This window comes from Balaenoptera physalus (genome assembly GCF_965194825.1).
Source record: "Balaenoptera physalus genome assembly, chromosome: X".
Lineage (NCBI taxonomy): Eukaryota > Metazoa > Chordata > Mammalia > Artiodactyla > Balaenopteridae > Balaenoptera > Balaenoptera physalus.
The window spans coordinates 121,808,743-121,831,696 of record NC_138903.1 but is presented as its reverse complement, the minus strand read 5'-3'; the positions used below and the strand labels follow the sequence as shown (position 1 = coordinate 121,831,696).

Here is a 22,954-nt window from a genome sequence, read left to right as displayed (position 1 = left end):
AAATGTTGGCTATTATTATCAGAGGTTAATAGGGACTACTGAGAGGCAGTGTGGTATAGTAAAATGAGCACAGTATCTGAATTCAAATCCCAGCTCTGCCATTACAGGCTCTAATCACAAACAATTCACAATCTGTGAGCCTTAATTTCCTCATCTGTAAGATGGGAATGAAAACAGTACCTACATCCCAGAGTTATGAGAATCAAATGAGCTAATACATTTAAAGGACTTGGCATGCAGTAACCCCTTATTATACAATGCCCAAATCTGTCTATCCACTCGTTTCTCCTGACTACAGTAATTAAAATGATTGATTGCCTAGGAATGACATTGGTACGGCCTATGAAAAATTCTGTTAGAAATCTAGTTAAGTCATTTCTACCCAATTCACACAAATACTTTGCTGTTTATAATTTTCTGAATGGAAACTTGGATCCTTTTACTATATGGTCCCAACTAACCATGATTTCTGTGTTTGCAAATCTCACCATAAGCCTGTTTATTTAAAAAGATGAGAGTTTGTGGTTGATGATTATCGTTGTGTCTCTGTTTTTCTGATTAATAAAAGCTAAGGTTGTTCCTACACTGGAACTTCAGAATGGTCCAAGGGTTCCGTGAAGCCATGGGAGCAGACATGTCTACATCATTAATAAATCAGAAGCTCTAAATAGATCACATCAATATTTAAGAAGTCATCCTTCTCCCTTCTCTTTTGTACATTCAATCAGCATTTTGTAAATTTATGATGCGTCAAAATTGCCAGTTACCTGACCAGGCAGACTTAGGCATGATCATCCTTCGACCAGCTTCTGTCAGGACGGGCAGCAAGACACTTATGTGAGGGAAACCAGGAGGCCTGCAAGGAACATCCCCTTCAGTCCAGATTGTCAGGGTATTGAACATGCTGGCAGAAAAGCAATTATCTCTAGACACGTAGCTTATCAAGACTAGGGTTCAGTAATGAATGCTTCAGAATGATACTATTCAGTCAGCATCTAAGAGAGGAGGGGAGGTGTGTATTCAAGCCCCTGCCAAAAAAAGCAATATTTGGTTAAATATGATTTGGATGGTACAGACCTTATATCTTGTGGGAGATATGAGGAAAGAGAAGGGAATAGGAGTTGGAAAGCATATCCGACTCTCCAGGAGTGGGTGGAGTTTGAAAAAACATTTATGATATCTATAGTTTTTGTAATACAAATTTAAAGCAAATGAAGATCCACAGTATATTTTTGGCAGGAGCAATATGCAGATAATAGAATAAGAAAGTATGATTGGGGCCATTAATTGAAACACATCAAAAAGCCCTTGGCAGATGGGCTAAGCATATAGGCTTGGGGTCTGACAGTCATTCTATGCAGTCAGTGGTATTTTTTGAACATGGATTACATGCCAGACACTGTTCTTGGAGAGACAGCAGTGAGCAAGGTAGATGCCTCCTACCTTGAGTAAGATAGTTAACTTCTCTAAATCTCATGTTCTCATCCTTAAAACAGGAAAAATATTTATTATTCCTGTCTCATAGGATTGCTGTGAGCATTAGAGGAGGGCAAAGCATATAAGGTGTTTTGCATTGTGTTCTGGAGAGTAGACACATAATAAATGAAATAATTGGCCTCTTGGGGGGATAAGTGGGTCATCAGCTGGGCTCTGAAAAACGTAAAGGGTTTTGATAGGCAGAGACAAAAGGAAGACGTTCAAGTAGAGAGAACAGCATCAATTAATTAAGTCACTCATGCAAAGAAACTTTTGAATGTCTACAACATTGGCATGCATAGGCATATTTCATTTACGTGAACTCAGCAATACACACTAGGAGAGAAATAGTATGGGCAAATCCTCCTACCATTACACTCAATTAATATATACCCTGAAGCTACTGTGAGACAAGATGCAAGAATCTGGTTTTCTGTCTCCTAGTGTGAACACCTCACTTTCCTGAGTGTCATTCTTTTGTTTAAAGATATACATTTTTCATATAGTATGGCCAACTACTAGTGCAAGCCAACTACTTAATCTGGGGGTCAAACAAAAAGAACAACCCAGTGATCTGCAATCCACACTGGAAAAAAGGCTGGTCATGCTGGACTTTCTGAGAGAAGGATGTCATTCTCCAATGTGGCACCTTCTTAAGACATCATCAAAAGTAATTTTAACCATGTGATTTTCATTTTATGTGCTGACTTTAGGACCTGTTTTATGTGTAAGGAGCGACTTCACTATGTGTGCCATGCATCATGCTAGATGCTGGAAATACAGTGGTCAATGAGACAGACATAGCTCTAGCAAGATACTTACAAAAGAAAGGGCTGCTGAGGTTGAGGTAGGGAGGGACAATTTGCTCAGCTTGAAGGGTCTAATTAGAGAAAAGGCAAGAGATATACCTGAAAAAGCAGGTTGGTGTTAGATGGCTAAGGATGTCAAATGTAAAGCCAAGGGGTTTTGGAGCTCTTATGCTCTTCTTTCTTCAGCTGGGTTGAGATATCTTCAAAGCTGTAGCAGAAGATGGAGGTTATGTCAGTTCTCAAGGTTTAAAAACTTTTTTTCCTCCCAGGAAACACTAGCAGCTACCAATTTAATCTGAATAAATAAATTAATGCTACAGCTGAAAGCCTGCCTCACACCATATACAAAAATTAACTCAAAATGGATCAATGACCTAAATATAAGAGCTAAAACCATAAAACTCTAAGAAGGAAAGATAGGGATATTATCTCTGTACCTTGGATTTGGCAATGAATTTTTACACGTGACACCGAAAGCATGAGCAACAAAAGAAAAAAAATAGAAAATTAGACTTTATCACAATTTAAAACTCTTGTGCATCAGAGGACACTATCAAGAAAGTGAAAAGACAAACCACAAAATGGAAGAACATATTTACAAATCATATATCTGATATGGGTCTAGTAACCAAAATATATAAAGAACTCATACAACTCAAAAACAAAAAGACAAACAACCCAGTTTTAGAATAGGCAAAGGACTTGGATAGACATTTCTCCAAAGAAAATATACAAATGATCAATAAGCACATGAGAGGTTCAGCATCATTAATCATTAGGGAAATATAAATCAAATCAAAGTGAGCTATCGCCTCACACCCACTAGGATATCAATAGTCAAAAAGACAGTCAAAAACAAATGTTGGCAAGGATGTGGAGAAACTGAAATCCTCATATATTGCTGATGGGAATGTAAAATGGTGCAGCTACTGTGGAAAACCATTTGGTGGTTCCTCAAAAAGTTGAACATAGAGTTATCATGTGACCTAGCAATTTCACTCCTATGTATATAACAAAAAATTTTTTAAAGAAGTATTCAAACCAAAAATTGCACATAAATATTCATAGCAGCACTATACACAATAGTCAAAAGCTGGAAACAATCCAAGCCTCCATCAACTGATGAATGGATAAATGGGGTATATAAATATAAAGAAAAATTATACAGCCATAAAAAGGAATGAAGTTCTCATACATATTATAACATGGATGCACCTCGAAAACATTACGTTAAATGAAAGAAGCCAGACACAAAAGTAATGTATTGTATGATTCTATTTATATGAAATATCTACAGTAAGCAAATCTGTAGTAGATTAGTGGCTTCTACGTGTTGGGGGACGTTGGAAGTGACTGCCAAATGGCTACAGGTTTTTCATTTGGGGTGATGAAAATATTTTGGAAGTAGACAGAGGTTATGGTTGTACAACATGGTGAATGTACCAAATGCCACTAAACTGTACACTTTAAAATGGGTAATTCGTTTTTGTGAATTTTATGTCAATAAAAAAATGTATAGAGGAAAAGATGGATATAATGGATTAAAAGATGGAGAAGTTCAGGGGAGATTCAGAACCTATAAAAAAAAACAAATGGAAATCCTAGAACTGAAAAATATGATATCTGAATCAAAAAATCATTGGATTAAAAAATTTTATAGTAGATTGGAACACAACAGAAATGAGGATCAATGAACTTGGAGATAGTTCAATAAATTTATCCCAAATGATGCGCAAAGAGAAAATATACCGAAAAAAAACTGAGAGGCTCAGTTACCTTTGGAGCAAAATCAAGGACTCTAAGAAACATGCAATTGTAATACCAGAGGAATGAGTCAGGAAAAAAAAAATTGAAGTTTGACCAAAAACAACAACCCATAGATTCAGGAAAATTAGTGAAACTCCTAAAGAAAATCTCACCTAAACACACCATAGACAAATTGCTGAAAAGATAAATTTTAAAATGTTAAAAGTAATCAGAGAAAAGAGACACATTATGAACAGGGAAACAAAAAGAATTACAGATGGCTTCAAATAAGAAACAATGGAGGGACTTCCCTGGTGGTGCCATGGTTAAAAATCCACCTGCCAATGCAGGGGACACAGGTTCGACCCCTGGTCCAGGAAGATCCCACATGCCGTGGAGCAACTAAGCCCATGAACCACAACTACTAAGCCTGCGCTCTAGAGCCCATGAGCCACAACTACTGAGCCCGTGCACCCTAGAGCCCGCGCAACACAACTACTGAGCCCACGCGCCGCAACTACTGAAGCCTGCACGCTCTAGGGCCCATGTGCCGCAACTACTGAGCCCACATGCTGCAACTACTGAAGCCCACATGCCTAGAGCCCGTGCTCCACAACAAGAGAAGCCACCACAATGAGAAGCCCACGCACCACAATGAAGAGTAGCCCCCTCTCGCCACAACTAGAGAAAGCCTGCACGCAACAAAGACCCAATGCAGCCAAAAACTAAATTAAAAATTAAAAAAAGAAAGAAACAATGGAGGTCTGAAAATCAAAGAATACCATCATTAAAGTGCTGAAATTTTAGAAAATTCTGTTGATGTAGAAATTTATGTCCAGTAAAAATACCTTGCAAAAATCAAGGCAAAATAAAAACAGTTTCATAAAAACAAAAGCTGAGAAAATCTGTTACTAGCACATTCACTGTCTGAAAATGCTAAGAATTTTTTTCAGGCTGAAGGGTGTTGATACAAGATGGAAATCAGGTCTAAGGTAAGAAATGAAGAGCAATGGAAATGCTAAATCGGTAGTAAATATAAAACATTATTTTTCTTTCTTTCATTAAAAACTTTAAAGGTGGGACTTCCCTGGTGGTCCAGTGGTAAAGAATCCGCCTTCCAATGCAGGGGACATGGGTTCGATCCCTGGTCAGGGAACTAAGAGCCCACATGCTGCGGGGCAACTAAGCCTGCATGCCACAACTACTGAGCCCGCATGCCTCAACTAGAGAATCCATGTGTCACAAACTACATAGCCCACATGCTCTGGATCCCACGCACCACAACTACAGAGCCCACGCACTCCGGAGCCTGCGCACCACAACTAGAGAGAGAAAAACCCGCATGCCACAACTAGAGAGAAGCCCATGTGCCGCAACTAGAGAGAAGCCCGCATGCCACAACAAAGAGCCCGCACACTGCAACAAAAGATCACGCATGACGCAATGAAGATCCCACATGCTGTAACTAAGACCTGGCGCAGCCATAAATTAATTAATTAATTAATTAAAGAAATATTTTTTAAAAATTTTAAAGGCAATTGAATACTGAAAGCAAAAAATAATGTATTATGGCTGTTATACTTTAAATAAAAGTAAAATATATGACAATAATAGAACTAAGAACAGGATAAATGTAAATGTAATTACATTATAGAATACTATATATTTAATGTTATTATTTCTGTGTAAAATGTGATAAGGATGCATACAGTAATCTTACAACAACTAAAAAAAAATACAAAAAGATATTGCTAAAAATCCAATAGAGGAAATAGAATGGAACACAAAAAATACTCAATTAAGCCAAAAGAATACAAGAAAGAAGGAAGACTATAACAAATAACAGAAGGAACAAATTTAAACCAAACAGAAAGAGAGCAGACTTAAACATAGTCATATCAATAATTTTATTAAATATAAATGGCTTAAACACTCCAACTAAAAGACAGAGGTTGATGGGCTCAAAAAATTAACATCCAACTGTATGTCCTTAACAAGAAACACACTTCAAATATAAAAACACAGCTAGCTTGAAAGTAAAAGGATGGAACGAGATATACAATGCAAATGCAAAGCATAAGAAAGCTGTTGTAAGTACACTAATATCAGACAAAGTAGACTTCAAAACAAGAAGCATTACCAGAAATTGGTATCATTTGACAATGATAAAAGGGTTAATGCATCAAGGATATATAACAATCGTAACTAAGTAGGCAATAATAGAGCTCCAAACACATGAAGCAAAAATTTACAAAAATAGAGAAACAGATAAATCCACAATCATAGTTGTAGATACAAACACTCTTCTAATAATTCTTCTTGACTGATAAATTAAGAGGACAAAGAAATCAGTAAGGATATATAATATTTGAAACCTACATCAACCAACTTTGATCTACACCAAAACAGACCTAATTCTGGGCCACAAAATGAGTTTCAATACATTTTAAAATATTTAAATTATGTTCTCTGACCCCAGCAGAATTAAATTAGAAATCAATAACAAAAACACACCTGGAAGAACAAACAAAAGTCCAGGACCAGATGGCTTCACAGTGAATTGGATGAAACATTTAGAGAAGCGTTAACACCTATCCATCTGAAAGTATTCCAAAAATTTGCAGAAGAAGGAACACTTCCAAACTCATTCTATGAGGCCAGCATCACCCTGATACCAAAACCAGATAAATATATCACACAAAAAAGAAAATTACAGTCCAATTTCACTGATGAACCTACATGCAAAAATCTTCAATAAAATATCAGCAAACCGAATCCAACATTACATTAAAAGGATCATACACCAGGATCAAGCGGGATTTGTCCCAGGATGCAAGGATTTTGCCATATCTGCAAATCAATCAGTGTGATATACAACATTAGTGGGCATAGAGGGAACATACCTCAACATAATAAAGGCCATATATGACAAACCCACAGCTAACATCATACTCAATGGTGAAAAGCTGAAAGCATTTCCTCTAAGATCAGGAACAAGACTAGGATGCCCACTCTTGCCACTTTTACTCAACATAGTATTGGAAGTCCTAGCCACAGCAATCAGACAAGAAAAAGAAATAGGGACTTCCCTGGTGGATAAGACTCCGTGCTCCCAATGCAGGGGGCCCAGGCTCGATCCCTGGTCAGAGAACTAGATCCTACATGAATGCCGCAATTAAGAGTTCACATGCCACAACTATGGAGCCCACCTGCTGCAACTAAGACACAGCACAACCAAATAAATAAATATATTTTTAATTTTAAAAAAAAGAAATAAAAGGAATCCAAATTGGAAAGGAAGTTGTAAAACTGTCACTGTTTGCAGATGACATGATACTATACATAGAAAATCCTAAAGATGCCATCAGAAAACAATTAGAGCTCATCAATAAATTGGGTAAAGTTGCTGGATACAAAATTAATATACAGAAATCTGTTGTATTTCTATACACTAACAACAAACTATCAGAAAGAGAAATTAAGAAAACAATCCCATTTACCTACTGTTGCATCAAAAAGAATAAAATACCTAGGAATTAACCTACCTAAAGAGGTAAAAGACCTGTACTCAGAAAACTATAAGATGCTGATGAAAGAAATTGATGACAACACAAACAGATGAAAAGATAACTGTGTTCTTGGATTGGAAGAATATTGTTAAAATGACCATACTACCCAAGGCAATCTACAGATTCAATGCAATCCCTATCAAAATACCAATGGCATTTTTCACAGAATGAGAACAAATAATTTTAAAATTTGTATGGAAACACAAAAGACCCTGAATAGCCTAAACAATCTGGAGAAAGAAGAACAGAGCTGGAGGAATCATGCTCCCTGACTTTGGACTATTCTACAAAGCTACAGTAATCCAAACAGTATGGTGCTGGCACAAAAAAAGATACATAGAGCAATGGTACAGAATAGAAAGCCCAGAAATAAATCCATGCACTTATGGTCAATTAATCTATGACAAAGGAGGCAAGAATATACAGTGGAGAAAAGACAGTCTCTTCAATAAGTGGTGCTGGGAAAACAGGACAGCTACATATAAACGAATGAAATTAGAACATTCTCTAACACCATATACAGAAATAAACTGAAAATGGATTAAAGACCTAACTTAAGGCTGGATACTATAAAGTTCCTAGAGGAAAACATAGGCAGAACACTCTTTGACATAGATTGCAGCAAGATCTTTTTCAATCCACCTCCTAGAGCAATGAAAATAAATACAAAAATAAACAAATGGGACCTAATTAAACTTAAAAGCTTTTGCACAGCAAAAAAAAAAAAAAAAACCATAAACAAAACAAAAAGACAACCCTGAGAATGGGAGAAAATATTTGTAAATGAAACAACCAACAAGGGATTAATCTCCAAAATATACAAACAGCTCATGCAGCTCAATATCGAACAAACAAACAAACCAATCAGAAAATGGGCAGAAGATCTAAATAGACATTTCTCCAAAGAAGACATACAGATGGCCAAAAGGCACATAAAAAGATGCTCAACATCACTAATTATTAGAGAAATGCAAATCAAAACTACGAGATATCACCTCACACCAGTCAGAATGGCCATCATCAAAAAATCTACAAACAGGGGCTTCCCTGGTGGCGCAGTGGTTGAGAATCTGCCTGCTAATGCAGGGGACACGGGTTCGAGCCCTGGTCTGGGAAGATCCCACATGCCGCGGAGCAACTAGGCCCATGAGCCACAATTACTGAGCCTGCGCGTCTGGAGCCTGTGCTCCGCAACAAGAGAGGCCGCGATAGTGAGAGACCCGCGCACCGTGATGAAGAGTGGCCCCTGCTTGCCACAACTAGAGAAAAGCCCTCGCACAGAAACGAAGACCCAACACAGCCAAAAATAATAAATTAATTAATTTTAAAAATCTACAAACAATAAATGCTGGAGAGGGTGTGGAGAAAAGGAAACCCTCCTACACTGTTGGTGGGAATATGAATTGGTACAGCCACTATGGAGCACAGTATGGAGGTTCCTTAAAAAACTAAAAATAGAGCTACCATATGATCCAGCAATCCCACTCCTGGGCATATATCAGAAGGAAAACATAATTCGAAAAGATACATGCACCCCAGTGTTCATTGCAGCACTATTTACAACAGCCAGGACATGGAAGAAACCTAAATGTCCATCAACAGAGGAATGGATAAAGAAGATGTGGTACATATATACAATGGAATATCACTCCGTCAAAAAAGAGAACAAAATAATGTCACTTGCAGCAGTATGGATGGCTAGAGATTGTCACACTGAGTGAAGTAAGTAAGTCAGACAGAGAAAGACAAATATCATATGGTATCGCTTATATGTGGAATCTAAAAAAAGGGTACAAATGAACTTATCTACAAAACAGAAATAGAGTGACAGATGTAGAAAACAAACTTATGGTTACCAGGGGTTAAGGGGGAGGGAGGGATAAATTGGGAGATTGGGATTGACATATACACACTACTATATATAAAATAGATAACTAATAAGGACCTACTGTATAGCACAGGGAACTCTACTCAGTACTCTGTAATGGCCTATATGGGAAAAGAATCTAAAAAAGAGTGGATATATGCATATGTATAACTGATTCACTTTGCTGTGCACCTGAAACTAACACAACATTGTAAATCAACTATACTCCAATAAAAAATGTTTTAAAAAGAACATTCTCTAACACCATATATAAAAATAAACTCAGAATGGATTAAAGACCTAAATATAAGACCGGAAAACATAGGCAGAACACTCTTGTATATAAATCACAGCAATATTTTTTGGCTCTGTCTCCTAAAGCAAAGGAAATAAAAGGAAAAAATAAACAAATGGGACCTAGTTGAACTTAAAAGCTTTTGCACAGCAAAGGAAACCATCAACAAAATGAAAGACAACCTATAGAATGGGAGAAAATATTTGCAAATGTGACCGATAAGGAGTTAATATCCAAGATATATTAACAGCTCATACAACTCAACATCAAGGACACAAACAACCCAATTAAAAAATGGGCAGAAGACCTGAATAGACATTTTTCCAAGAGGTCATGCAGATGGCCATCAGGCACATGAAAAGATGCTCAACATCGCTAATCACCAGAGAAATGCAAATCAAAACCACAATGAGATATCACCTCACACCTGTCATCAAAAAGAACGCAAATAACAAATGTTGATGAGGATGTGGAGACAAGGGAATACTTGTACACTGTTGGTGGGAATGTAAATTGGTGCAGCCCCTGTGGAAAACAGTAGGGAGGTTTCTCAAAAAACTAAAAATAGAATTAAAAATATGACCCGGCAATTCCACTTCTGGATATATCTCTGAAAGAAGTAAAAACACTAATTTGAAAAGATACATGCACCCCTATTTTCATAGCAGCATTATTTACAGCTGCCAAGATATGGAAGCAACCTAAGTATCCATCAACAGATGAATGGATGAAGAAGATGTGATATACATATATAGATGTGAGATATATATATAGTATATATATACTATATAGTATATACTATATATATATATACTATATATATACTATATAGTATATATAGTACTCAGCCATAAAGAAGAATGAAATTTTGTCATTTGCAACAACATGGATGGACCTAGAGATTATCATACTAAGTGAAATAAGTCAGACAGAGACAGAGAAATTACATATGACATTGCTTATATGTGGAATCTAAAAAATACAGCAAACTAGTGAATAAAACAAAAAAAGAAGCAGACTCACAGATACAGCGGTTACCAGTGGGGAAAGGGAAAGGGGGAGGGGCAACATAAGGGTAGGAGATTAAGAGGCACAAACTATTAGGTATAAAATAAGCTATGAGGATATATTGTACAACACATGGAATATAGCCAATATTTTATAATAACTATAAGTGGAGCATAACCTTTAAAGTTGTGAATCACTATATTATACACCTGTAATTTATATAATACTGTACATCAACTATACTTCCATTAAAAAGAAAGCATACCCAGAAGATCTGCAAATATTTGGGAATTAGCAACATGCTTCTAAATAATTCATGGTTAAAAAAGAAATGACAAGTGAAATTAGAAGATAAATCAAACTGCATAAGAAAACACAAGGTATCAAATTTTGTGAGTTGCAGCTAAAGTAGTCCTAAGTAAGAAATTTATAGTTGTATTTTTATATTAGAAAAGACAAAAGGTTTAAAATGAATTATATAAGATTCCACTTTAAGAAGCTATAAAAAGAAGAGCAAACGAAATCCAAGTTAAATAGAAAAAAAAATAATAAAGACAAGGAGCAGAAATCAATGAAATAGAAAATGACAAAACAATATAGAAAAATCAAGAAAGCCCAAAGTAGTTTTTTTTTTTAATTAATAAAATTGATAAAAGCTAAGCTAGAGTGGGGCTTCCCTGGTGGCACAGTGGTTGAGACTCTGCCTGCCAATGCAGGGGACACGGGTTCGAGCCCTGGTCTGGGAGGATCCCACATGCCGCGGAGCGACTAGGCCCGTGAGCCACAATTGCTGAGCCTGCGCATCTGGAGCCTGTGCTCCGCACCAAGAGAGGCCACGATAGTGCGAGGCCCGCGCACCGTGATGAAGAGTGGCCCCCACTTGTCGCAACTAGAGAAAGCCCTCACACAGAAACGAAGACCCAAACACAGCCATAAATAAAATAAATAAATAAATTTAAAAAAAAAAAGCTAAGCTAGAAGTAATCAAGAAAAAAAAAAAGACACAAAACACAAGTTACCAGTTTTAGGAATTATAGAGGTGGCACCACTACACATGATACAGACATTTAAAAACTATGAATGGAATATTATGCACAAATTCAGGCTAACAAATTTAACAATTTAGATGAAATGGAAAAATTCTTTGAAAAACAATTTACCAAAACCAACCCAACACTAGAATTTTGAATAATGCAAATATCAAAATTAATTTGAAATGCAAAACCTTCTCACAAGGAAGTTCCAAAAGTGGATGGCTTCACTGGTGAATACTACCAAATACTGAAGGAAAAAAAAATGCCAATCTTAAACTTTTTCAGAAAATAGAGGCGGAAGTTCCTCCAAACTGCTTTTATGAGGCCGGCATGACCTTGATGTTTAAGTCTGACAAAGAAATTACAAAAAGAGGAAAACTATAGTCCAAAATCACTCATGAAAATTGATGCAAAAAATCTTAACAAATCAAATACAACAATTTATTTTTTTTAAATTATACATCTTGACCAAATGGAGTTTATTGCAAGAATGCAAGTTTGTTGCAATATTTAAAAATCAGTTCATGTATTTCACCACATTAATAGAATAGAGGTGAAAAACATATGGTTAGAAAGGTGCTGAAAATGTATTTGACAAAATTCAATACCTATTCATTAAAAACTTCTCAACAAATGAGAAGTGAAAGGGAACTTTCTTAATTATGATAAAGGAGGTCAACAAGAAATTCTATAACCAATAGTATAATTAATGGTGAAATAGTTACTACATTCCCTCTAAGATCAGGAGCAATGCAAAGAGGTCAATTTTTGTCAATCATGTTCAGCATTGGAAGGTATAGCCTAGTATAATAAGGCAATAAAAATTATAAGTGGCAAAGAAAAGAAGTAGAATTGTATTTACTCACAGACAACATGATTGTTTAGGTAGAAAATTAAAGGAAACTACAAAACAACTACTAGAACCAATAAGTAAAATTTAAAAGGTCACAGGATGCAAGTTCCATATATAATAATCAATTTCATTTCCATATAATTTAAATACTGGCAAAAAATCACAAATTAAATTTAAAGACAACTCCATTTACAACAGCACCAAAATATAAAATACAGACTGGTCCAAAGGTAGTAAGTTATCTCAATTGATTGTTCATAGTCAGTTAGAGATTGAACTCCTTGTTGTACTCTTTCCCCCCTTCTTACTACTGCACTTGACTAAAAAATACACACACACAAACACGCTTACTTAGGAATTAATTTAACAAAAATTGTATAAGAGCTGTGTATTGAAAATTTAAAAAGCATTGCAGACAGAAATTAAATTAACCTAAATGAGGGGAGAGTTGTAACATGTTTACAGATTGAAAGTCTCAACACTGGTAAACTCCCCATATTGATTTATAAATTAAACACCATCGCAGTAAAATAGTATCAGGCTCTCATATTCATAGAACAGCTGATTCAAAAATTTATATGAATATGTGAATGGCCTAGAATAGCCAAAATGATCTTCTAGAAGAAGAGCAAAGTTGAATAAGCTACACTGGCTCATTTTAGGACTTCTTATAAAATTGCAGTAATCAAGACAGTGTGGTATTGGCATAAAGACAAGCAAATAGATGGAACAGAACAGAGCAGGAGTTGACAAATTTCTTCTGTAAAGGAACAGATAATAAATATTTTATGTGTTGCTGGCTGTACAGTCTTCATCACAGCTACTCAACTCTGTGGTAGGTGAAAGCAACCAGAAAATACTTAAATGAATGAGTGTATCTATGTTCTAATAAAACTTTACTTATGGACACTAAAATTTGTATTTCATATAATTTTCATGTCATGAAATACTCTTTTTGATTTTTTCTCAATCATTTTTTTTCTCATTTTTCTGTATCCTAAACATTCCCTTTATTCTTGGTAAGTATTTATTTTAAGAGTTCCTTTAGTGAAGTGATGGTTTCTGGGCTCTCAACTTACTCAGTCTTTGCATACCTAAAAATTATTTTATTCTACCTTCACTCTTGAGAATTACTTTTCTTTAGCACTTTGAAGGTAACGCTTTATTTTACTCTGAGTCTAATTGCCATTCCTTCATAAGTAATCAATTTTTCTGGTACTTTTTAAAGTATTATCTTAATCTTTCATATTCTACAGTTTTACTTTGATGTGTATAGCTGTGTATTTATTTTCATTTATACTGCTCAATACTCAAAGTATACTCCAGAACTGAGGACTCAGGTGTTTCTTCAGTACTGGAATTTTTGTGTTATTGTATCAGCAAATACTATTTCGCTGAAATCCTCTTCACCACTTCAGGAACTCCTGCAGGATATTTGTTGAAGCTTCTCAATCTCTCTTCACTGTTATATTATATTTTAAAAATATCCTTCTCTTTCCACACTACATTTGGAATTCCTCAGTACTGTCTTTCACTTTGCTATTTTCTCTATATGTCCAATCCCAAGTTTATACTCTCTTGAATTTGCATTTAAATGACTTTATTTTCCTTTCCAAGATTTCTAACTGGTTCTTTCATATCCATTGGGTCTCATTTTCATTTATTTAGTTTCTGCTTGTTTCATAATTTCCTGATATTTTTGATGAAAATTGTTTGTATACCTCTTTGAGCATCATCAACATACTTTAAAAAAATCTTTGGTAGACCTTACCATTAAATCATTTCATCCTGAATGAATTCACATTCTGATTGTTTATTTCCATTGTGATATTTCTCAGTGTAGATTTTTTCATATGTTTTGAAATTTTGGTGTGGAGGCTCATTTTGAATAGAATATAATTGTATTCCTCTCCCACAATTTATAGGTTCCATGCTTCCTTTTACTGGCATTTTGTGTTGCTCCTACAGGGCTCCCAAGACTGTAGTGCAGAACCAGGTCTTATTATAGATTTTAAAGATTTCTGTCATATAGTGATATTGAAGATATAGCACAGCCAGTGGCAGCTTGATTTAGTTCCTCATAACAAAAGTTGATCGCTGGTCTTCCTACCACCCTAGGCTAATAGCTTCCTATAATGTTCTAGCCCCTGGCACTGAGAGGAAGTGTAGCAGTTAAATTTTCCTGAGCTCTAGATTCATACATCCAGCTACCTACCTGACTTCTCCTCTAGGTGTCTGATAAGCATTTCAAACTTTATGTGCCTAAAAAGTTAAACTCTTGATTTTTACTCTCACTCCAAATCTTCCCCCAGTGTTCCTCATCATAATAAATGGCACCAGTGTTTACTCAGTTTCTCAGGCAAAAAAACGTTGGAGTCATCCTTAAACCTCTTTCACTCACCACCCTACATCCAACCCAACAGCAAGAACTGTCAACTCTTTCTTCTTCACAATATATCCAGAATCCAGGCACTTCGTACCACTTCCATCATTATCTCTGTGGTCAAAGATACCATTCTCTTTTGTCTGGATCATTTCAATAACCTCCTTACTGATTTCCATGCTTCTGCTCCTGACCCCATTCAGTCAATACTCTATCAGACATCCAGAGGATTCACTTTATGGTGTAAATCAGACTGTATCATTCCTTGGCTCAAAACCCTCCAATGATGTCCATTCACATTCATAATAAAACCTAAACTCCTGTTATGGCCAACAAGTCCCTATCTGATCTGGTTCTTGCTCATTTCTCCAAATCATCCCCTAACACTCTCCACCAATCTTACAATTTGTGATGAAGAATAAATGTTATCATGTGTGTAAAGTGTCTACCATAGAGTTCGACACATGTACATTGCTCAATATACACGTAACTATTATCATAGTTGTCCAATGAAGTTGTTGAGAATCGGGCCTGGCCTAGAACTGGGACATGAGCAGAGAACAATACAAGTACAGTAAAGCCATGGAAAGCAGAATATGGTGAGATAATGTTTGGAGGGTCTAAGAAGAGAAGCTCAAGTAAAGGAATTTGCTGCAATTATTTTCCATTCCTTCTTGCCCAACGCGCGTGCGCGTGCACACGCGCACATCCACACACGCACACGCAGCACCTAATTTCCTGTAAATTCGCAACCTGCCTTAGTCCGTGTGGGTTGAGTAACCTTCCTCTCAGCCTATTCATATAAGAATCAACTGATGGCCTGCAGAAGCTTACAGATTTTGGTGCTTTATTTAAAAAGCTAGTTTTCTCTGCATTCCCATAAGGGTCAAATTTTGACAGCCAGTTGCAAAACACAATCAACACTTATACCAATCTGTTTTCCTCAACTGGAGTTGTTTCATAAAGGAGTTTAAATGTAGCTTTTGAAGGCAAAATACTGGAGGTGGATATTCCTCCCCCATAATAAATAGGTCCTGCCGTGACAGAGTTACTGAGTACCAGTCATTTATCAACAACTCATTGGCTGATTTTGGTATATAATTTATAGATTTGTAAATCCTTCAGAAGAGAGTTCTCTCTTTTTCTAATTTAGGATTAGATTTAATTAGCATTTTAATGAACTCACATCATATCTTTTTTTATTGAATGAAAGAGTCTTTAAACTCTATAGTGCTTTACAATTTTTAAAAATTTCACACACATGATTTCAAATAATCCCATAACCCTTTTCCCCCCTACATCTATATTGTTCATCCCTCCTTCCCTCTCCCCCCGATTTGTTTTCTATATCTGTGACTCTGCTTCTTTTTTGCTATATTCACTAGTTTGTTGTACTTTTTAGATTCCACATATAAGTGATATCATAAACTATTTGACTTTCTCTGACTTACATCACTTAGCATAATGCCCTCCAAGTCCATCCATGCTGTGCAAATGGCAAAATTTCATTCTTTTTTATGGCTGGGTAGTATTCCATTGCACATATATACCACATCTTCTTTATCCATTCATCTGTTGATGGACACTTAGGTTGCTTCCATACCTTGGCAATTGTAAAATACTGCTGCTATGAACACTGGGGTGCATGTGTCTTTTCAAATTAGTGCTTTTTGGGTTTTTTTTGGGGGGAGGGGGATATATACCCAGGAGTGGAATTGCTGGGTCATTTGGTAGTTCTATTTTTAGGTTTTTGAGAAACCTCCAAACTGTTTTCCACAGTGGCTGCACCAACTTACATTCCCACCAATGGTGTACGAGGGTTCCCTTTCCTCCACATCCTTGCCAACCTTGTTATTTGCATTCTTTTTTATGATAGCCATTCTGACAGGTGTGAGGTGATATCTCATTGTGGTTTTCATTTGCATTTCCCTGATGATTAGTGATGTTGAGCATCTTTTCATGTGCCTGATGGCCATCTGCATGTCCTCTTTGGAAAAATGTCTATTTAGGTCTTCTGCCCATTTTTTAATTGGGCCGTTTGTTTTTTTGATATTGTGTTGTATGAGCTGTTTATATATGTTGGGTATTAACCCCTTATTGGTCATATGATTTGCAAATATCTTCTCCCATTCTATAGGTTGTCTTTTCGTTTTGTTGATGGTTTCCTTTGCTGTGCAAAAACTTTTAAGTTTAACTAGGTCCCATTTGTTTATTTCTGCTTTTGTTTCCTTTGCTTTAGGAGATGGATCCAAAAAAATATTGCTACGATTTATATCCAAGAGTGTTTTGCGTATGTTTTCCTCTAGGAGTTTTATAGTTTCTGCTCTTACATTTAGGTCTTTAGCCCATTTTGACTAAATGTATGTGTATATGGTGTTAGAGAATGTTCTAATTTCATTCTTTACAGGAAGCTGTCCAGTTTTCCCAGCACCACTTACTGAAGAGACTGTCTTTTCTCCACTGTATATTCTCACCTCTTTTGTCACAGATTAATTGGCCATAAGTGTGTGGGTTTATTTCTGAACTCTCTATCCAGGTCCATTGATCTATGTGTCTGTTTTTGTGCTAGTACTGTACTGTTTTGATTATGGCAGCTTTGTAGTATAGTCTGAAGTCAGGACACATGATTCCTCTAGCTCTGTTCTTCTTTCTCAAGACTGTTTTGGCTATTTGGGGTCTTTTGTGTTTCCATACAAATTTTAAAATTATGTATTCTCACTCTGTGAAAAATGCCATTGGTATTTTGATAGGGATTACATTGAATCTGTAGATTGCCTTGGGTAGTATGATCATTTTTTTAAATTTGGCTGCACCACGAGGCATGCAGGATGTTAGTTCCCTGACCAGGGGTCAAACCTGTGCCCCCTGCAGTGGAAGCACAGAGTCTTGACCACTGTACCACCAGGGAAGTCCCAGTATGGTCATTTTTAACAATATTAATTATTCCACTCCAAGTACATGGTATAACTTTCCATCTGTTTGCATCGTCTTCAATTTCTTTCATCAGTGTCTTATAGCTTCTGAGTGCAGCCCTTTTACCTCCTTAGGTAGGTTTATTCCTAGGTATTTTATTCTTTTTGGTGCAATGGTAAATGGGAGTGTTTCCTTAATTTCTCTTTCTGATAGTTTGTTGTTAGTGTGTAGAAATGCAACAGATTTCTGTGTATTAATTTTGAATCCTGTAACTTTACTGAGTTTATTGATGAACTCTAGTAATTTTCTGGTGACGTCTTTAGAATTTTCTATGTATAGTATCATGTCATCTGCAAACAGTGACAGCTTTACAACTTCCTTTCCAATTTGGATTCCTTTTATTTTTTCTCTTGTCTGATTGCTGTGGCTAGGACTTCCAAAACTGTGTTGAATAAAAACGAGAGTGGACTTCCTTGTCTTGTTTCGACCACAACACTATGAGACTAGAAATCAACTACAAGAAAAAAACTGCAAAAACACAAACATATGGAGGGTAAACAGTACACTATTAAATAACCAATGGGTCACTGAAGAAATCAAAGAGGAAACCAAAAACTTCCTGGAGACAAATGAAAACAAAAACATGACAATCCAAAACCTATGAGACTCAGCAAAAGCAGTTCTAAGAGGGAAGTTTATAGTGATACAAGCTTACCTCAGGAAACAAGAAAAATCTCAAATATACAACCTAATCTTACACTTAAAGGCACTAGAGAAAGAAGAACAAACGAAACCCAAAGTTAGTAGAAGGAAAGAAATCATAAAAATCAGAGCAGAAATAAATGAAATAGAGACTAAAAAAACAATAGAAAAGGTCAATGAAACTAAAAGCTGGTTCTCTGAGAAGATAAACAAAATTGATAAACCTTTAGCCAGACTCATCAAGAAAAAGAGAGGACTCAAATCAATAAAATTAGAAATGACAAAGGAGAAGTCACAACTGACACTACAGAAATACAAAGGATCATGAGAGACTACTACAAGCAACTATATGCCAATAAAATGGACAACCTAGAAGAAATGGACAAATTCTCTGAAAGGTACAATCTCCCAGGACTGAACCAGGAAGAAATAGAAAAAATGAACAGACCAATTACCAGTAATGAAATTGAATCAGGAATTTTAAAACTCCCAGCAAACAAAAGTCCAGGACCAAATGGCTTTACAGGTGAATTCTACCAAACATTTACAGAAGAGTTAACACCTATCCTTCTCAAATGATTCCAAAAAATTGCAGAGGAAGATACAGTTCCAAACTCATTCTATGAGGCCAGCATCACTCTGATACCAAAACCAGACAAAGATAAAACACAAAAAGAAAATAACAGGCCAATACCACTGGCGAACATAGATGCAAAAATCCTCAACAAAATATTAGCAAACCAAATTCAACATTACATTAAAAGGATCATACACCAGGATCAAGTGGGATTTATCCCAGATGCAAGGATATCCACAAATCAATCAATGTGATATACCACATTAACAAACTGAAGAATAAAAACCATATGATCATCTCGATAGATGCAGAAAACGCTTTTTATAAAGTTCAACACCCATTTATGATAAAAACTCTCCAGAAAGTGGGCATAGAAGGAACATACCTCAACATAATAAAGGCCATTTATGACAAACCCACAGCTAACATCATACTCAATGGTGTAAAGCTGAAAGCATTTCCTTTAAGATCAGGAGAGTTCTCTTTTGATTCTACTAAAAATAAGAATAAACTGATTCTTGCTCATTAGTACTATTGATTCCTACATAGTAATCTATTGTTCATCAGTTCTCACAAAAGGTTCACACAGGGAACTGCTAGAGGAAAATCTGTTGGTACCATTTGATTGCTGAAGTCTTTTGTATTATAAATTGGTCACATCAGTTATGTAAGACATAAAACTCTCCAAAAAGCAGGTTTTCAAAACACTCTTCTCAGTATTATTTCTGGAAACATTAACATCAGAGTTAAAATAGCTCCAATATGTTTTGGTTTGAAAAAATATAATTATGCCAAGCTAACTTGAGGGGAAATCCTTGCCAGCATCTTTAGAGAGGCTTATCGCCTGATGTTGCTGCTAGAAAGTGGGCACGTATCAAAGTCCCTGACCCAGGTCAGCCCCAGGCTCGTCATCAAAGCAGATGATTGCACAGCCTGCTTCACCTTAGTCAAGGAGCCTCAGAACAGAATGCTTCCAACCAAAAATGCCTGGCTGGAGCCATCTCCTATTTTGTCTAGTCAACATTCAGCATGACAGATAAGAGAATATTGCTGCATTAATTGGTATTAATCTTTACAGAACTGATTAAAGTTAGAGAAAATAATGCTAAGCTCTATTTCCATGAAGATGTAAAAAGGGCAAAGTAATTGGAACTCCTTGCAAAGCCCAACGCAGAGTTTCTGGAAAGAGGGTAAGGATCTCTTTTTTCTTAATAATGAGGCAAAGGCTTCTCCAAGACCTGGCATAGGAGAGAGAAACATTTAGGGCTGACTGCTGGCATCAGGGAGGAATTGGGTTGGTTGTTTGTTAGCTAGATGTGTAGCAGGGCACGAGAAGGAGGGAAACTGGAATACTATGCAATGGATTCTCTTTCCTTTGAGACTAATTTTAACTTTACATTGCCTCTGTTGATATTGAAAGTCAGGATTCTCTAATTAGATCCCAGTTAAGCAATGCCAAAACAACTCTCCACCTCAGATATTTAAATATAGTAACCATTTAATTCAAATAAATGCAATTCCTTGTTTGAAGGAATCAATCCATTAACAAAATTCTAATCATCCACCTTCCTTTGTGTGAGATGGTGAACACACAAACCCTGAGACAAGTGCTGCATACGTAATAATCGATCAGGCCCATTCGCTTCCCACAAGGAGCTCAAAATCTATTGAGGAAAGAGGCAGTGTCATTCAAATATTGCACAGTAGTGCAGTGATAAAGGAATGCATGTGTGCCGTGGAAGCACAGAGGAAGATCACGTAACCTAAATTGGAGATGTCAGGGAATACTTCCTAGAGGAGGCAAATCAAGGTAACAGCATAAACAAGGGCCCAGAGGTGACAACCAGCAGGGTAAGTTTAGGGTGAGATTAGAGCAGTTTGATGTACCTAAAGTTCAAAATTTTAGCAGAAAGTGGCAAGTTACATATAGAAATATTTATACATATGTGTATATACATGGGTTACTATATACACATGTGTTTCCTTGCTCTGTTAGCTCAGAGAGCCTAGAAGAATAATGTCCTAGTAGCAAAAAGCATATCCAGCATGCAGATCTTGGTTTCTAATACCATTCTCCAATATAAGGAACGAGGGCTTCTTGGAGAAATGGCTAATTCTAGAACTGGAAAAGGAAACATTTAAGATGAGACTGGAGTATCTTGTAAGCACAAGGAAACAAGGAAGAAAGAAAGGAAGAGATCAAGATGGCAGAATAGGTCATTTCTGACTTCAGTCCCCCTCACAAGAAGACCAAATAGCAACTATCCATAGCAAAGATACCTTTATGAAAATCTCAGAACCCAGAGGTGAGCCTGAAGAACCCCTTTGGCCACAGAAACCAAGAAGGGCTGTATTAGATGGGTAAGAGGAGCAAATTCATTTTGACTGCATTGCCCCTCCCCAGGATGGCACAGTACTGCACCAAGAGGGATCCCCTGGGCCTATGATTTCTCCACTAGGAAAAAGAGAGCCCAAAGTGGACATCCAGCTGCCCAGCATTGCAGGATGCACCCCAGGAGACCCAAATGGCTCTCTCTTCACAGGGATCACTGGGGATCAGAGATGGAGAAGGGGGTGGGGCTTACAGGAACAAGCCCATGGATCTTGATGGACTATGTTCCCACAAGAAGCACCTATGCAGAAATCTCAGCCAGTAGCTTTGCCTATTTGTAGAGCCAAACCACTGTCTATAATTGGCCAGAGTGCTCATTTGGCACTTTTGCCTGGTTTGGGTCCCAAGCTAACTGTCCGTACCAGCCATAGAGCTCATCCTACAGCTCTGCTCTGGATTGGCAGAGAGCCAATCCCGAAGCTGCATACAACTGCAGAGCATAGCCTCCAGTCCTGCCCAACCAGGAAGCCTGGCCAAACCCCCCAAGCAGCCATAGAGCCCATCCTATAACCCTACTTGGGCAGGAAGGCAAGACAGCAGCCATGCACAACTGCTAAGCAGAGTCTCTGGGCCTTCCTGACCAGGGAGACTGGCTAGAGATGCTGGGCAGCTGCAAAGCTCATCCTACAGCCCCACTTGGGCAGAGAGCCAAGCCAAAAGCCACAATGAACTGCAGATCGTAATCTCTCACTCCACCTGAGCAGGGAGTCCAAACAGTGACCCTTGACAGCCTCAGAGCCCAGCCTACAGGCCCATCCAGCAGCAAAGCTTGCTCAATTGCTGAGCAAAGCCTATGCCCCCACCTAACCAGGAAGCCTGGAAAGCAGCCCCACCCAACCATGGAACAGAGTCTCCAGCACCACCCAACTTCTAGGTACAACTGGAGGCCCCACCTAACCAGGGAGCTCAGACTGCAAACTCAACCAACAGTGGGGCATAGCTAGCTACCTGCTTGATTGCAGAGCCCAGCCTGAGGACCTGCCCAAATGCAGGGCACAGCATGTGGCCCCATTTGATTGCAGATCACAGACTGAGACCCCATCCAATCACAGAACCCTGTCTGCAGCCCCATCTGACCATGGTGCCCGCAGAACTACCCTGTCAGGAAACACAGCCTGCAACTCCAGTCAATCAGAGGTGACTGCAGAGTCCAACTAGTTGCCCTGCATGACTGCAGAGCCCAGCCAGCAACCAGGCCCAACCAGGGAAACCAGCAAGCAGCCCCACTTGAAGGCAGAGCCCAGCCAGCAGGCACATGTGACCTTAGAGCCCAACCAGCAGCCACCACCTGACCTCAGATCACAGGAACCAGCCTCATCCAACCAGAGAC

At 37.4% G+C, this 22,954-nt stretch overlaps 1 long non-coding RNA gene across 1 annotated transcript; it reads right to left on the bottom strand.

Annotated features, from left to right (window-relative positions):
- Positions 1–278: 278 nt before the first annotated feature.
- LOC309652036 lies at positions 279–22,299 on the bottom strand. The gene is made up of 3 exons (XR_014258526.1): positions 21,689–22,299; positions 2,385–21,648; positions 279–856 (listed from the first exon to the last, which is right to left on the bottom strand). It is a non-coding gene; the product is annotated as an uncharacterized lncRNA (long non-coding RNA).
- Positions 22,300–22,954: the final 655 nt, after the last annotated feature.